This window comes from Saimiri boliviensis, chromosome 1 (genome assembly GCF_048565385.1).
Source record: "Saimiri boliviensis isolate mSaiBol1 chromosome 1, mSaiBol1.pri, whole genome shotgun sequence".
NCBI lineage: Eukaryota > Metazoa > Chordata > Mammalia > Primates > Cebidae > Saimiri > Saimiri boliviensis.
In genome coordinates, this window is record NC_133449.1 from 116,559,413 (window position 1) to 116,575,201 (window position 15,789).

At 49.3% G+C, this 15,789-nt stretch overlaps 1 pseudogene; it reads left to right on the forward strand.

Moving 5' to 3' along the window:
- Positions 1-15,789, forward strand: part of LOC141585131 (liver carboxylesterase 1-like) — a 31,830-nt pseudogene that overhangs the window by 8,414 nt on the left and 7,627 nt on the right.

The following is a 15,789-nucleotide window of genomic DNA, read 5'->3' on the forward strand; positions in this document are numbered from 1 at the left end:
AAAAGTGAGGGGGAGAATACAACATGCTTAACCTTTGCTATGCCCGTGATGATGTTCTCCATGTGAAGAGCCTTTGGTAGAGGTGGCACTGGAGGCTGGGTAAAAGGAAGGGGCAGCCATGGTGTGTGTAGTGGGATGGTGGCTTGGGCCCCAGTTTAGAGAATCACAGAGGAAAGAGACTGCCTTTTGCAACCTGGCTGGGCGCTGGTGAACTCTGGGTAACATCCTCCTTCAGTTGTGACCTAAACAAGACATCCTCTGAGTGCTCCCTGGCTCTGCTCCCTGTAACTGATCTGTTGCTTCCTCCCTGCCCAGGTGATGGTGTGGGTCTACGGAGGGGGGCTGTTGCTGGGTGGGGCATCAACCTACAATGGGTTGGCCCTCGCTGCCTACGAAAATGTGGTGGTGGTGATAATTCAGTACCGTCTTGGCATCTGGGGATTCTTCAGGTAAGAAATTGGACTCTCCTCACTGTACTTTGGCCCCCAACATGAGGAAGCTAGGATCCAGCTCTGGTCATGTCAGCCCTCAGGGGACCTTAGCTGAGTTCCTCAGTAAAGTATCAAAGCACCTTCATAAGTGGATACTACCTACTCTCTCACTCTGTAGCTACACTCATCCACTTGCCTCTGAGCTTTTGCATGTGCTGTTCCCTCTGCCTGGAATACCTATTCTACCTGATGAACTCCTCTTCATCCTGCAAGACCCAGCCCCCAGTTACCTCCTCTGAAAGACTCATCTCCTTTTCACCTGTGCTGCCTCCACATGTGGCATTTTTCTGTCATAGCAGATAACAGGCAGCCCAGGCATTGAAGGTTGACACATCTGACTTCTCATGAGAAAGGAGGGAAGGGGCAGTCACAGAGGGAGCTCAGTGCATGTTGTGGGTGAAGGAATGGGGGCTGCAGACGGTGGGGTGTGGGAGCATCTGTCCCCTTCCCGGAGGAGTGTTGGGGCCCACTCACCCCATTTTCTGCTGGAAATCTGGCAAGTGCAGGAAGCAAGGACGGAGTCTTCCCCATCAGATTTCCACGGGGACAGGTGCCATGACTCCTGCAGGGTGGAATTCCTATGAACCTTTTCTAAGTGTGTCCCCCCAGCACCCCAATCCTGAGCGAGTAATGGGAGGGCTGTGGGAGGGATTTCACTCACCGATGGGAAGACCTAGGGAGACGGAGGATGGGTTCTGGTCTACCTGTCAGCAGGGCGCCCCAGGCCAGTCTTGGCCGTATCCCCTTCGTGGGACTCCACATCCCTTTCAGCCACCGCCTGTATCTCTGCTCCCCGTTACAATAAAGCTGCCTCATGATCTCTCTCCACTTCCTCTCCTCCGTGTGTCTCCTCCACCCATGCCAGTCATGTTAGCTCCTGACCACACCGCTCAGCTGCTCTCATCGTGGTCACCAGTGACCGCCGCTGCTCTCCACCCAACCGCACGGGACCTCCCAGCCGATGGCCACTCAGCCTCTGTGAAATGCTTCCTCCCCAGCCCTGTCCTGGTGCCTCCACTTCCCTGTCCACAGGCCTCTCTTGTCTCCCTCTCCCTCTCCACTAATTCCCAGTGATCCCAGGGAGCAGCCCAGAGCCCCCGTTTCCAGCCCACCTCTCCTTTGAAGCCCACGGGCGTCACTCACTGCCTCCTCTCTGCCCCTGGCTCTTTAAAGGGTGCCCCAGTCTCCCTGGGGACCAGCTGAATCCTTGACTCCCTCCCTCCCCAGCAGGGACCCCCTCCTCCCCACATGGAGCCTCCACTCAGCTGCTGCTGCCCCATCCTCTCAGGGGCTCAGGAGAAGGCCTCTTGGGCAGCCTGGACTCTCTTTTCTCACAAACTTCATGGCGCCACCTTCAGAATCCACTCAGATCTACGACTCTGCACCTCCTCCCTGGCTCCTACTCCAGCCCAAGTCTTCTGTCTCTTACCTGGATTAGGATCCTAACACTCAGTTTCAGATCCCTGCCACTTTTATGCTGGGGCTGAGCTGCGCAGTAGCCAGAGCGATCGCTTAACACATGCATTGAATCACGTGATGCCTCTGCTCAAAGCCCTGCAGGGGCTTCCCATGTCCCCTGTGGTGACAGCCGAAGTCCTTCCCAGGGACCGAGGGCCCTGTCTAGCTGTACCTCCCCACTCACACTTTCTTCCCCTGGGCCCCAGGGCCCTCGCACTTGCTTTTTCTTCTGCCTGGAATTCCTTTCTTTGGTTACTTGCAAGGCTCATGTGCTCATTGTGCTTGTTCGATGAAGGTCTTTGGTTCCAAGACCTCAAATGCCACTGCCTCCAAAAGGCCTTCCCTGGCTGCGATCTGAAATGGCACCGCCTGTCCCACCCCTGTTTTTTCTTTACCCCATTGTATTTTCCTCAATGCTCTTTCACTACCTGACATCGTATCTGATTATCTGCTTATGATGTGTAGTATGAACTCAGTGTTGGCAGAGGTTTTGCCTGTTTTGCTCTCATATGTGCTCCAGCTTATAGGACAGTGTCAGGCAGATAGTAGATGATGAGTGAATAGTTGTCAGTTGAATGTATGTAGAATCACACACCAAATGTAGGAATAGAAGGCAGGGTTTCAGATATGCTGAAGCCCAGCAACCCCCCCAGCCCCATCTGTGGTCCTGAAGGTCCTGTCATGACATCTCTGATCCCCACCCTCCACCTGTTTTCTTCCTCACAGCACAGGGGATGAACACAGCAGGGGGAACTGGGCTCACCTGGACCAGCTGGCTGCCCTGCGCTGGGTTCAGGACAACATTGCCAACTTCGGCGGGAACCCAGGCTCTGTGACCATCTTTGGAGAGTCATCGGGAGCAGAAAGTGTCTCTGTTCTTGTGAGTGATCCTGACACCAGCCCCAACCCCACGCTTGATGCAATGCTGATGGGGCCTCTATGGATACCTCTGCTTACAATACCTGGGTTCAGAACTGACCCTACTCACTAATGAGCATCGGGGGTGGAGAGCTGAAGAGCAAGCTCTCCTTGGCCCCCAGGAAGCTCAGAGCTCAGTTTAGTGTCCTGGGGTCATAAGAATCTCCAGTTGCAGCCTTCAATGGTGGCATTGTCCTCTTCTAGCTTGGTTGTGTTTCTCTCTCTCTCTCTCTCTCTCTCTCTCTCTCTCTCTCTCTCTCTCTCCCCCTCTCTCTCTCTCTTCCTCCCGCTCTTACTCTCTCTATCTTTCCCACTGATTTTAACTTGAGGACTCGTTTCCCTTCTCTTGGGAAGTGAGGCTAGGCCTAAGTTATGAGTAATTATAGGCAAAGACTAGAGGTGGACAGAGGTCATTGTTCAGCTCAAAGCCGGATCTACCTGTGGAGGGGAGTGGACACTGAGCAGGTTGGGGATTTCTCTGGCATGGTCTGATGATTGGTCCATGCCCAAAAAGGAGGCAACCATCTCTGTGACTGAGGGGCCTAGTAGGCTAGGGGAAGTGGGCAAGAGGAAGGAGGGATGGAGCTGAGGATGGGGAGGGATGGGACAGGGGATGTGAGACACAGACACAACCTGGGGCTGTGAGGGGTCCTGCTGGGGCAGGGGATTGGGTGCAGGAGACAGCAGGGGAGCTGGGATGAAAAATCAAATGAGAAGGTGCTGGAAGCTGTAGGAGCCCTCCAGCTGCCTCAAGGCGGGCAGAGGTTAAGTCTCACTATGGTATTCTTCTATCCTGTGTTGGTTTTGTGGTTGAACACTCAGAGGAAAATATTTTTATACTTTTTAAAGTAAAGAAAAAGAAAAAATACAGTTAAGCCCAAGAAAGATAAAATCCATCCATCATCCCACAACCCAAGGGTAGTCACTATGCTGAATTTGAGATGGATTTTTCTAGTCTTATTTCAATGACTTTATATCTATCTGTCCATCCCTCTATCCATCCATCCACCTATCAATCGATCTACCTATCATGTCACTATTATCTATCTTTGCCTTTATTTTTACAAAAGTGCTTTCCTGAACATGATAGTACAACATAAATATTTTACAAAATATCAAATTCTGTCCTATAATAGTATCTCTTATAATTGCACAGTATTCAATAATAAGAATGAAAAACCATTTATTTGCCCAATCTCATAACATTGGACCCTTGGGTTATATCCAGCGCTTACCATTGTAAACAGCAGGAGCATTCTTAGAAATCTTGGTGTGCTTCTGGGATCATTTTTTAGGATAAGATCTGAGTCATGGAGATGCTGAATTGTAAGTTATGGCTAGGCGATGCTAAGCTGCCTTTCCAATATGTTTGTTGGTTAGGCTCATCTGTGCCCACACCTCCTGTTATGTCCCTGCCCTGTGCTCTGTCCCTATCCCACTGAGGATCCCTTGGGTGGCCAGGTGAGAGGTGAGCTTGGCAAACAGGCCAGGCCAGGTTCTCTTGGGTGGGAGGTTCTCTTGGGTGGGAGGATCTCTTGGGTAGGAGGTGAGCCTGGCAAGAAGGCCAAGCCAGCTGAGGAGTCATTGTGTCCACTGAGCCCCAGAGTGTCAGGGAAACAGGCCAGGGCAGAGGTGGGGTGGATGTAGCCTAGAAGAGCAAGAGAGTCACCGACCCCACTTCTGAGCATGAACTCTCCTCCCCTCCATTCTGCTCCTAGGTTTTCTCTCCATTGTCCAAGAACCTCTTCCATCGGGCCATTTCTGAGAGTGGCGTGGCCCTCATTCCTGGTATGCTGGAGAAAGGCCCTATCAAGCCCCTGGCTGAGGTAGGTCTCCCACTGGAGGTCCCCACCCTTTTGGCTCTGTGCTCCTGAATTCACAGGGGTCACTCTTGCTGTGGGTTCTAGCTGATGTTCTCCTAGAATCACTGAAGTGCCAAAGGCTGAGCAGGAAGGGCAAGGAGACATCCATCCTCCCAGTTTCACAGCTAGGCCAATGATTGCAGGGCTTGGAAGGGATTTCCCAAGGGCAGCAGGTGGTCGGGGCAGAGCCGGGACTCCAGCTCATGGCCCTAGACAGCAAGCAAGTGCCCTGTCTGTGACCACACTCCTCTGATATGCCAGGGCAGAGTGCCATATTCGGTAGTGGGCAGCAGGCTGAGATGATGTCTTGTGTCTCTCAGAGTCTAAGTTCCATGGACACACTTGTGGGTTGTAGGCCTGGAGCAGTTCCACACTAAGAGCCTTATAACCAGGGTTGATTCCTGGAGAATTCACTAATTCATTCATTTGTCCCCCCAAAACTAGCCGAATAAGTGAAGGCCAAAGCAGGAAGTGGGCAGAGGTCACTGTTTGGCTCAAAGCCGGATGTCCATGTGGAGGAGACATAGACACCGTATGGTTCTACGTGACTCTGCATCCTGGCCAGACACGTAGCACCTCCCCAGGCTTCCACTGTGATGTAGGGACAGATGAATAGTTACAGAATCGCATGATTAGAAAGCATCACTTATGATAAGAGCAGTGGAGGACATGGCCTTGAAGCCACAGCAGAATCTAAAGAAAGCATCGAGTCCCAGAGCAGGAAGAACCAGGCAAGGGTTGCTGGAAAAGTGAACAGTGAGTCAGGAGCAAAGAAGGTCCAGGGAGGGGAGCAGCATGTGCAGGTGTCCTGTGGCAGGAGCACGCACCTGATCGTGAGTGAGAGAGAGAGGGCCCACGGGGCCAGAGCAGAGAGAGCAGGGGGAGCGTGGCGAGTGCTGAGGGTGGGGACGTTGGCAGGGGCCATGTCGCACAGGACCCTGGCAAGGATTTTGTCATCATCTGGAGAGCGGTTGGAAGCCAAAGGAAGAGGTGATCACTAGGAATCCAGACCTAGGCTGAGGAGCGCCCACTGGAGCCAGTGGTGTGGAGGATTTCGGTAGATTTGAGAGCTTGTTTGGGGAAAGCGTCCAAACTTAAAGGGCTGATACATAGGAGGAGAGAAAATGGGGATGCCAAGAATGTTTAGAACTTTTGAGAATTTTTCTAGAATTCATTGGTTATTAGCAACAGTTGCCCATTGACTAGACTTAATTCAAGAAAGGATTGGCTGGGTGTGGTGGCTCATGCCTGTAATCCCAGCACTTCGGGAGGTGGAGGTGGAAGGATTGCTTGAACCCAGGAGTTCGAGACCAGCTAGGTCAGCAAAGTAAGACCCTGTCTCTACAAGAAATAAAAATTTAAGCTGGGCATAGTGGTGCAAGCCTGTGGGCCCATCTACATGGGAGGCTGAAGTGGGAGGATCGCCTGAGCCCAGGAGGTCTAGGCTGCAGTGAGCTGTGTCTGCACCACAGGACTTCAGCCCGGGCAACAAAGCAAAACCTTGTCTCAAAATCTTCTTTTTAAAGGGAGAATTAATTTTTCAGGGAAACAGAGGTCTGGGATGACACTGGGCTTTGTGAAAAAACAGGAAGCAGAAATGACAAAATGAGAGTCCTAGACTCTCTTACTCTTGTTCCCCTGCCCCACCCTGTCTCTGTCTTTCTCTCTCTCTCCCTCACCCTCTACTTCTCCCTTTCCCTGTTTATTTATTGGAGAACCACATTTGGCATTGATTCTGTCCCAGATCCTGTACGTGGCTCTGGGCACCTCCATGCACACTGACCCCGGTGCCCCTGCTGTGGAGGCTGCCCGCTCTCCCTCTGTGCCTTTCTCTCTGGCTCCACATTGCTTCCACTCAGCATGAGCACCCCATCTGCCCCTGAGCTTAAGGACTCCACTTTAGTTTTAGAAAGTAGTCAGATTTCCTTTCTGTTGTGGAAAACGAGTGTTTTTACCTCAGTAGCTGTCCACCCAATTCCAGATCACTTAAGAGAGAGGCTCAGTGTCCCGTCTTTGCTTCAATCTCCCTGGACTCATAGAAAAGTAAGAAACCAGATTGTGCTGGGCAAACTGACCCCAATCCCCAGGACAGGCAGAAAGGAGCCTCTCCTTCAGCAGGACGTCGAAAATTTTTTTATTTTTTATTTTTTTTTACATTTTTTTTTAATGGAAAGAGGTTTTTGGTGCATTAATTGATGTTGCTCTGTGGCTTGATTCAGGACAAAGATGCGCAGACCTTGGCCCAAGGCCAAATCTGTGTCTATACTGCATGGCCTTTGAGCTAAGGATGAGTTTTTAAATTTTTAAATGATCAAAAGGAATCAAAAGAAGAACACTATTTCATGAACCATAATGTGAAATTCATAATGTGAAATGTGAAATTCAAATTTCAGAGTCCATAAAGGAAGTTTTCCTGGAACGTAGTGGCACCTGTTCATTTGTCCCGTTTCTATGGCTGCATTTCATGCCAACAGCAGTGTTGAGAAGTTGCAGCAGAGACCACGTGATCCACAAAGCCTCAAATATTTACCGTTTGGCCTTTGATGGGCACATTGCTGTCCTGTGCCCTAAAGAGTAGTGCTTGATTGTTGTCTGGGACTCCAGTACAGAAATGTGCAGGTGGAAACTCCTACCTATGCCACAGATGCCTCACTCAGCTGAGAAGCCCTGTCTATGTCTTGCAAGGGACGGCACCCTGCTTTTCTTCCGAACTCACCTTTAAATCACATTCGCTACTTACTGAAGTGCCTCTGTGTGAATCATCTTATCTAGGTCTTCTGCAATTCTGCACATGTTTTATTGTGTGAAAGACATGGCACTCTCCCACATGTACTAACTCATGAGGTAGGTGCAGTCATTATTCCCACCCATGGGTGGAGAAACCAAGGCCCAGAGAAATCAGGTGAACTGCCTGTGGCCAAATGACTGGTAAGTGGAACAGCCAGCAGAGAAGTAAATTCAAGATTCTACTGCCTCAACCTCAGCTCCACCTCGCCTTTCTTCACACGTTCAGCTTGTGATCATTATGTCCATTTCAATAAAGATAGGGTAGCAGAGATGAGAGATTGAGTAATTGGCTCATATCACAATTAAGATTAATAACAGAGGCAATGCTCTGTGGGCCCCAGAACCCACACCTGCAGGTCTAGAGTATCTTCTGCTGCCCCCTGCCACCTTTACAAGTTAGGCTTGGGATAGAACACCTCTTTCCATATTGATGGAGGGAAGGGACTTTGCTCTTGAACTCTGTCGTTGCCTGTGATCTTTGCAGCAAATTGCTACCACTGCTGGGTGTAAAACCACCACCTCAGCTGTCATGGTTCACTGCCTGCGACAGAAGTCGGAAGAGGAGCTCTTGGAGACGACAATGAAAATGGTAGGTGTGCCTGTTCCTGTAGCCCCCAACCTGTAAACTTGGTCCTAGACTTCTTCATTTCAGCTCTCCTCTTGCCCTGGGACAGTTACCTGGGACAGTGTCTCACGTTTCGGGAGTCTCAGTATCTGAATGGGAAACCTGATTTGTCTTTTTCTATTGCAAAATACCACAAATGTAAAAATGAAAGTCCAAAAATAACAAGATAAAAAAATTGTGTAACAATGCCCAAGATTGTCCAAAATTTAGTATTTTGCCATTCTTGCTTTCAGGTGTATTTTTGAGAAATTAAACATTACCTATTCCCAGGGGACACTGTCATCCTGAATTTAGGGGATGGAGATATTAAGCTGAAAGGTTTTCAGAAAGATGTCATAATTTAACTTAGAAACTGTTTGTACCAGGCCTGGTGGTGGTCCAATATTCTAGATATTCTGAGACTCTGACTCAACTGTTATGCTAGGATACTCATCTCTCCACTCATTCATTAATCCATCTATGTATGATCTTCTTATCCATCTATGTTTTCACTAATCCATCCAATTCACTGATATCTTTTTATCAATCTAATATTAACATGTTCATAACTTTGTATTTATCTAATTTCAATCCATCCACCATTCATGCATCATCCAGCTACCTTATATCTGCACTCTATCACCCATTTTCTGGGGTGATGAGACTCCAAAACCAACAATCCAGTCATCATCTGTCTGCTAGTTTTCACCCATCTATTCATGTATCCATCCTATTCAACTTACTCCATGTATTAACCAACTCCATCCATGCTAAGTATGTAGGGTTGGGTGTTAGAGGCAGCGATACAGACATGAATTGGACATAGTCCCTGCTCACAAGGAACTGTTGAAACAGAAACACATTAATATACTCCACAGGTTGAATATGGTGTCAGCACACAGGGGAAAACATTCATTATAGTCATCAGGGATGCTTCACAGAGAAGGTGGAGTAGCCAGAGTTTGAAACCAGACAGTGGAATTTGGGATTTCATGCAATTAACCCTGACTCCACCTTATCTTTCTTGAGATATTCAGCTTTGAGATCTTTATGCCTGTTTTAACAGAGATAACAGAGAAATTTTGTAATTGGCCCATGCCACAGTTCAAATTAGCCACAGAGGCAACACTGTGGGACCCAGAACCCACACTTGGTGATGTAGAATCTCTTCTGCCACCCTTGCTGTCCTCACATATTAAGACTTCAAGAAATTTAGAATTCATGGATGATCATAGCAGTCTCTCATCGCAGGGAAGCCCAGCAGGACAAACACCCAGAGGTCATAGCATCCAGGGCCATTGGGAACTATTCCCTTTGAGGGGGAAGAGTGTGAATTCCAAGCTCAAGAGTAGCCTGATCTCTGGACTCTTTCGTTGGACCTGAGGCTTCTCCTGGGTCCTAGGGCCAGCCTGTACCACTGGACCCTGCTTGTGTTTCCCAGGGTTGAGCCCAATATGGTCTTGGGACTTAGATCTTAGTTCAGGGCCTAAATTACCAAAGTGCTCCAGTAATTAAAACACAACTGTTTTCTAATGCCTGGAAGGAGGGAAATATTCCACCAATTCTGCATGTGACATCAAAGGACCCAGCTTAAAAGGAAAGAGTTGGTGACTTTGGGAAAACCCAGTCCTAAGATCCTGGGACATCCTTCTGATATTCTAAGATCTCACAGAAGTGCTTCCATCATTACCCACCGCCTCCAGTATACACACATGCAGACATGCAGACACACACACATACACACTCCTGGCTAGTGGGACTATAATCCTTAATGGAGGGACCCGCACTGGTTACTTCCTGTGCACAGGTCAGAACTGTGAGCTACAGTGCAGCACTACAATCACTGTGATCTTGGTGAACACACATCAAAGAGAAGTGTGGGATAGGATGAGCATCAATGCGCTCGTATATGTCAGAACTTTCTAATGAGAGATGGGGAAACTCCCACAAGGTGCCTTGAAGAAAAAAAGGAATGTGTTGCAATAGTATCCCCATGTTAACTGAAAAACCCAGTAATCAATTGCTTCAGGCAGGCTGGATCCAGATGCATCTAGGATGTTATAGAGAATCTACCATTCTCTATCCTTCAGCTTTGCACAAGCTCACCAAGCTCTGTGTTGGCTACACTCCTAGGCAGATATGTCTTCTGGGAAGGTTGAAGACAATAGCACTCTAGATTTATATCCTATCTGCCTAGAAGCCCTCTTTCTAAACAATTCTTGCAAAAGTTTTGGGGTAAGCTCTGTTGGATTGACATGGGTGTATGCCCATCCCTGAACTAATACCCATGATCAGGGAGATGGAGCACCCCAGGTCACATATAGATGCCTGAATTCATGCGGTGATGGGGGAAGAAAGAGGTCCCTGAAGGAGAATAGGAGTGTGCTTCCCAGGGTGACAGGAAGGGGAGAGGGATGGCGGGCGAGGCAGCCTCACAGTGGGCATCCTCTCCAGACCTCCATGGACCCTGGCTCAGAGTCCCCAGCCTGTCCTTCCCATGCTGGTGCCCACCCCTCCATTCTATGCCTTTGCCCTGTGCTCAGGTCAAGTAGAGCCAGAGTCCTCCCACTTCCTCTTGGCCCAGCCAGCTCGGCGCCAGGAGGCAGAACCTGACACCCCTGCTGCCCCGTTCACCCAGCTCAGTGTTTCCTGAGAAGCCTCACACCCACATTCTCTGCCTTTATCTTCACAGAAATTCCTATCTCTGAACCTACTTGGAGATCCCAGAAAGGTAAGGACCTTCTGTTTCTTGATTGCAGGTTTTGAGTCATAGCACATTTAAGCTCCAATTAACTATGGATGAAAGAATCCTGGGTAATTATAGTAACTCCTGTGTGTCTGTTGCTGAGGCCCAGAGTGGGCAGTGACTTGCCTGGGTAACACAGCCAGGAGGACTAGTGGCAGGCCTGGAACCCATTTTCCTGATTCCCAGTCTGGTGCTCCCAGGCATCACCTATATGCACCCTGGGCTCTTCCCATTCTACTTCTTTTTTAAACTTTCCGCTCCCCAAAATGGCACTATGAGAGGAGGCTGAACCAGAACTTTCCACTGTCAGGAGGCAGAGATAACAAGGATCATTAGCCATGGAGTGGGGAAGCCTAAATCTCAGACCAAGGACACCCCCATCCTCCCAGCACACAGGAGACTCCAACAGTATCCTCCCGATCTCCTCACCCACTCTCCACCTCCCAATGGGTTGACAGTTTTTGTGACATCACCTCTGCGACATCTTACAATCCTGTCCTCTCTGCTGCCTCCCTGGAGGTCACAGCACTCTCCTCAATGGTCTTGGGCAGAGTACATGAGATTCATTCAGCAAAGACTTAATAAGCACTTCCTATGTGCCTGGACCTGGTTAGGAGCTGGGGATATAGGAGTGAAACAAGAAAGATTCCCTGCCCTCTTGGGACCTTCCATTGCAGTGCAGGGACAGTGCACTAAAAAAAGCAAATCGAGTATGTATTCTGTTTGATGGTGTACAGCATTAGGATAGAGTTTGCAGGTGGTTTGAATATAAGTAGCAGGGTCAGGGAATGGCTCAATGAGAAGGTGGCATTTGAGCCAAGCTCTGGAAGAGGTAGGAAGCCAGCTGTCAGGAGACCTGGGAAAGCCTATTCCAGGCAGAGGGAACAGCCGCTGCAAAGACTCTGACAGAATGGCCAGTCTGGCTGAGAAGAACCGAGTGTGGGGACAGACTGGCTTGAGGCTAAAGAGGTAATGGGAGGTGAGAAAGAGATCATTTAAAGGACCTGAATTTGGATTCGGAGCAAGATGGGAAGCCTTTGGAGGTTGTGAACAGAAGAGTCACATGATCTTAGATTTCACAAAGCTCTCTGCCTGTGGAGAGGAACAGTGCAAATGCAGCTGACCGGCTGGGCGGGCACTGCACTGCCTTGATCCAGGCAAGGGCTCCTGGCTGCTTAGACAGGGCTGTGGCAGTGGGGGTGGGAGACGTGGTTGGAGTCTGGATATCTTTGAAGGAATGCTGAGAGGATTTGCGGATGGACAGGATGCAAGGGGTGAGAAAGAGAGAGGAGTAGAGGACTCCCTGAGATTCCTGACCCAAACAAGGTCATGGCCACACAGGGCAGCCACTTGCAAACTGAGTGGACAGCAGCCATCACTTGTCACCGTTGCTGATGGCAGTCTCCCCGCATGGCTGCCGCCCAGCTGGGTGCTCCAGTCTCTCTCTTCAACTTTTATCCTCTTCTGCTTCACCTTCCCTCCCCATTTCCATGTCTCATGGTGCAGCCAGACTGGCCTTCCTTAACAGAGTTAGAGCACATCACCCCAATTCGTAAAAGCCTGACCTACCTTATGAGACAAATCCACTTCCCTCCATGGAGTTCATCCTTCAAAACACCTGAGTGCCCTCTATGTGCCAGACTGTGCAGAAGGTAGGTTGTGCCACCAGTCCCTCCCTCTGGCCCTTACCCCACGGCCTCCCTCTTGGGTGTTTCTGGAATTTACCCTGAATGGTGCCACAAGTGTTCCTTTGCTCGTGCTGTTCCCACTGTTTAGAAATGAATTGGCCAATTTCCTTCCTTCCATTTATAAATTCACCTGCTTGCTGAAATGTCCTTGTGACCCCGTAATCGATACTGATGGCATTTTGGTCACACACAGGCAGGCGCAGAGCAGGGGACGTTGGATTTGCATGATGGGCGCGTTCCGTCTGAGCTCCAGCGAGGCAGTCTCTGTCTTCTCATTTCATCTCTCATGCTAACAGGTGTCCTCTTTGTGGTCTATTTAGTGCCATGTGTTCTGCACTTCTGTGCTTTTTGTGGTGATGTCACTGTTTAGAGTGGCCCCCAGGAGTAGCGCTGCTATCTCACGTTCCCGAGCTAAGCAGGCTGTGCTGTGCCTTAGACGTGCAAGGCGCCCGTGTGAGCTAAGCTTGAGTGAGGCAGGAGCTGCAGTGCTGCAGGCCGTGCATTCGGTGTTGAAAAATCCACGAAACAGCACGTCCAGAGAAAGGAGAAGGAAATTGGCCGATTCATACATGAGGCTGTGATGGGAAGTGCTAAAGAAACACCCATTGTCTGTGATGGAGTTGTGGAAAGATGGAAAAGCAGCTACATTGGTGGATTCATAAGATGTTGAAGGAATTTTAGAATTGTGTTGTGATGCTGAAGACTAAGGAAATTTGCAGTCATGTCATCCTGGGTCAGAAAAATGGGAAGGCACTTCCAGTTAGTGTTTTATTCTAAATGATCCTGCATGTAACTGACTGTTTGTATGAAATATGTATTACAAAGTTCTTTCAGCAGAAACCCACACATAAAAGAAGGTTGATGGAAATACTGTGACCAAAGGTTTGCAACAACCTAACCCAGTGTTTTCCCTTTGAGTGATGATTCTGTATTCTCTAATTCAGACTGATGGGAGCTTTATCGGAAACAACTGCTGAGTCTACCAAAAATCAACTGTGGATGCAGAGGGAGGAATGCATGCACCTCAAACTGAAATATATACACATGTAATTTTATACAGATAATACAAGTATTTCAAACTGAGTGAAGTCTTCTTCCTCTCCCCATCACCTGGCCACTGCCAGCCTCTGCCTGAAGTTCTACCCTTGGGTCGCACATACCTACCCCTCTGAAGTTAGGAACCCGAGCATGTGTAGCCGTGGCCCGTGGCCACGCCAATCTGTGGTGCTGGTCTCACCCTCAGAAGGGCGGAGGTGGAGACATGGGTGTGGCCTGGGGTGGGAATCACAGATTCTGCGCTGCTCTCTCCCCCAGAGTTACCTCTACACCCCCACGGTGATTGACGGGGTTGTGCTACCGAAAACACCTGAGGAGCTACAAGCTGAAAGGAAATTCCAGACTGTTCCCTACATAATTGGATTCAACAAGAAGGAGTTTGGCTGGTTACTTCCAACGGTGAGAATGTGCAGGCTTCTTGGAGGGACTCACCCACCCCCATCAACGTTCTTGTCTCTGATACTAGGAGTGCTCCCCTCTCCAAACCCTGCTCTGAGTCCCAGGCAGCTGTCCCCTTCAGCAAGACTAACATTTCCAGGAAACCTTCTCCAGGAGGACACAGTTGTCACCGGGTGTCAGGGCCCTGGAATCCCCCCTCTCCAGACTCCCTGATTGTCTTCCTATTGAAGAATCCTGAAGTGTCTGTGCTGGGAGGGCCAATAGAGAAAATAATTGTGCAGATGGGAAAACTGAGGGGGCCTAGAAATGGGAAGGAGCTGAGGAGTCCAGTCCGGAGAGGCAGGCAGGGGCTTCCTGACTTCCCACCTTGGGCTGGGTAGGTGTAGTTCCCCCGTAAGTCATTCATGCTCTCCAACACCTCATGGGAAATATCCAAAGAAAGTGGCTTCTTATGAGTTATCATTGACTTCCAAGGAACCGTAGACACCAAGGTCTACTTGAGGGTGCAGGGTCAGAGGAGGGTGAGGATGGAAAAGCTACGTAATCGGGTGCTATGCTCAATACCTGGTGACAAAATAATCTATACGCCAAACTCCAGAGACACAATTTACCCATGTATCAAACCTGCACAGGTACCCCCTGAACCTCAAATAAAACTTGGAAAGGAAAAAATGAAAAAAAAGCAAAAGATGGGCCTCTAAAAGTAAAAAAGCTTCTCCTTCTAGTTGAGGACAAGCAAAGCTGACCCGGTTAAAGGAGTAGGATGGAATTTATTCAGTACACGATTGCAAAGAGGAAAGAAGAATCCAATGTGGATTGAACTCATACCCCTGTAACAAACCCATGTGCTGTTTTAAAGGCTGAGCGTGCTAAGGAAAGGGCACTGTGGGCTGTGGGGACAGGGTTGGTCCATGTGGCTAGACCACGTGGATCTCTTCATCCTGGCTCACTTGGGGCAGAAACAAACTCCTCTTATCTTCAGAACAGGACGCCGTGTGTTGGACTGCAGGAAGAACCAATGAAGTCAAGCTCTACTCTTTCCACAGGGACTGGGAAGAGCAAGAGTGAGCTTCCTGAATGTTTGCATTGCAAAGAGAAGGCTCTCAGGTCCTCGAGGAAATATGGTTGGGTGGTAGATTCACAACCCAAAGGGCAGGGAAAGGGCTTATCATTGCAGGCTTCCTAAAGTAACTGCTGTAGGAGGGTTCAGAGGCCTGTCTGCTTCTCTCCAGGTTTTGGCTGGAGCAAAGAGTAAATTCTCCTGGCAGCATTGGGCCTTCACAGGCAGGCATGCGGTGGCTGCGGTCATTCTAGGGACAGAGCCTTAAGCTGCTGGAAGCGATGCTAGAGTTTGGTTGAGTCTCTGAGTGCAGAGGTTTGGGCAGAGTCATTTTGTGCAGAGAGATGTGCTGTTTACCCCTCAGAAGGATTTCAGAGGTTTTACCAAAGACAGAAGCCATGAAGGCAGGATCTGGGGCTTTCAGTGTCACCTGTGACAGGTGGTGGTACTTGGGAGATCTGAGTCCTCTTCCCCAGAGCTCTCTATTCCCCACTACCCTGGCAGAATCTTCCCTCTCCATGTCACTGACCACTGTAGGAATCCCAGAAACCCAGACACACACACACACACACACACACACACACACACACACACAGTCAAACACTGCCACAGCTCCTCTGGATTTATTTATTTTTTTTTTTGTAATCTTTGCAATGCTTGAGTTTCTGGATATAAGCCCATTTGACTCACTGATTTTGCCCATTTCAGTAAAGACCCATG